General features: G+C 52.2%; 1 protein-coding gene across 1 annotated transcript in view; it reads left to right on the top strand.

Annotated features, from left to right (window-relative positions):
• Nucleotides 1–1,953, top strand: part of MROH1 (maestro heat like repeat family member 1) — a gene marked incomplete at its 5' end in the record, with an annotated part of 41,180 nt that overhangs the window by 31,459 nt on the left and 7,768 nt on the right.

The raw sequence follows: 1,953 nt of genomic DNA on the forward strand, positions 1-1,953 counted from the left end.
TGTGTGGGGGGGCCTCAGGCGGTGAAGGGGTTATCCCCTCCTGTATGTGTGGGGGGGCCTCAGGCGGTGAAGGGGTTATCCCCCTTCCCTGTATTGAGCTTTGTCAGGCAAATTGTTTCACTCACCTCTTCCTCTGGCAGTGAAGGGGTTATCCCCTCCTGTGTGTTGGGGGGGGGATGCTCTGGCAGTGAAGGGGTTATACCCCCCCTTTTCCCATTGGTGGGCTCTGGCAGTGGAGTTGACAGTATTTGGCGGTCGGCAGTAATCGGAGATTCTGGCTTTGCTCGGTGGTGATGTAAGATGTTGGTCAGCGGTTGTGTGTGGAATTCGGACACCCCCGATTCTCTGCTGGGATATTATTGTACTGCGCTACTGCTGTTTACAGCTCTATGATGTGTCCTGTGTTCTGTCTCATATGTAGGGATCAGGAGACAGCGGGGCAAATGGCGATATAATAACAAATGGCCAATATGAGGCGAATTGTACGGAGGGATTTGATTGGCTTTGTCTGATTTATGTCATGTATCACTGTCCCCCCCTGCGTGCCGTGTCGCCCTCCTGCGTGCCGTGTCGCCCTCCTGCGTGCCGTGTCGCCCTCCTGCGTGCCCTGTCCCTTCTGTGCACTCTTTTGCCTCCTCTGTATTGCTGTGATGTGCTAGGAAATTATTTTATCATTTTTACACATTTTGTGGCCCCCGGAAGGTGGAATCCGCTCCGCGGTCTGGAACTTTCCGTCATAACATCCAAGTTGCATCAGCCCAATCCTGGCAGGCTGCACGGCTTGATGGAAAAATCCGGACGGCTGGAAGCGGATCTGTAACCTGAGCAGCTGAGCGGTTATCTGGTGCCGGAGCGTGCGGCCCTGGCCCAACGCCTCATCCGTCACTGCCAAATCCCCCCCCTGCCCCCCACCTCCAGCACGCCTCATCCATCACCCCCATGTGTCACCCCCATGTGTCACCCCCTCCCCTCTTCTCCAGTACACACATTTCCTTCACAAAAACACAAAATGACACAAAGCTGCTGTGCCATGAACTCTGCATTGTGTATTTCACACCTCTCCAGCCCTAAAATGTCATCTCCCCACCCCCAATCTGCAAATGTACCTCCCACCATTGTACACAGAGCTGACACTCTGATGGGACCCCGCACTGCCACCGAACCACTGTCTATTGGCCTCCCTGGGGAAGGAGGCCGGGTGCCCGGCAGTATTTGTTCCCTGGGGAAGGAGGCCGGGTGCCCGGCAGTATTTGTTCCCTGGGGAAGGAGGCCGGGTGCCCAAGAAGTGGCTTTGTCCCCGGTTAGGGTTTTTGCCACCGAGATGCAAAACTTTGACTCATTGTATTAGTTGTTTTCAGATTGGTGCTCGATAGTCTGCTTCAGTTCTAATCTAAGTCTCTGACTGATGGGCCGTCCCCCGAGGAGTCCCTGTCCTCCAGTGTTACCGCCATGTTGAAGATTTGCTTTGCTATTGCCACTTTGATAAGCGGGTTTCTTCTACCGGTGCATTTCTGGTCAGGGTTAGCCAACTTACCATAGGAAGGTTAAAGAGGTTTTACTTTAATGTATTCACTAAAACCCAAAGGGGCCTTTTTGCTTCTTCATGGCCCTCAATATTCTAAATAGAATTATCTAGTTTTTTGGTGCTTCACTTACCAGGGGGTCTCCATACTTGGGTGGGTAGCAGGAATTGTTCTGGGTCACATTCCAGAATATTCCATTCTCAGGAGAAGTGTCAGACTCTGTTACGTTTGGTTTATAGTCAGAAGTCCCCAATCCTGCATCTGGCGGCTGATATACCATATTTTAGAGGATGCCAGAATGTGATCAGGGTGTGTAATATGCAGTGGGGGTCATGTGATCGGGGTGTGTAATATATGCAGTGCGGGCCATGTGATCAGGGTGTGTAATATGCAGTGTGGGTCATGTGATCGGGGTGTGTAATATGCAGTG

The sequence above is a fragment of the Pyxicephalus adspersus genome, chromosome 5 (assembly GCF_032062135.1).
Source record: "Pyxicephalus adspersus chromosome 5, UCB_Pads_2.0, whole genome shotgun sequence".
Taxonomy (NCBI): domain Eukaryota; kingdom Metazoa; phylum Chordata; class Amphibia; order Anura; family Pyxicephalidae; genus Pyxicephalus; species Pyxicephalus adspersus.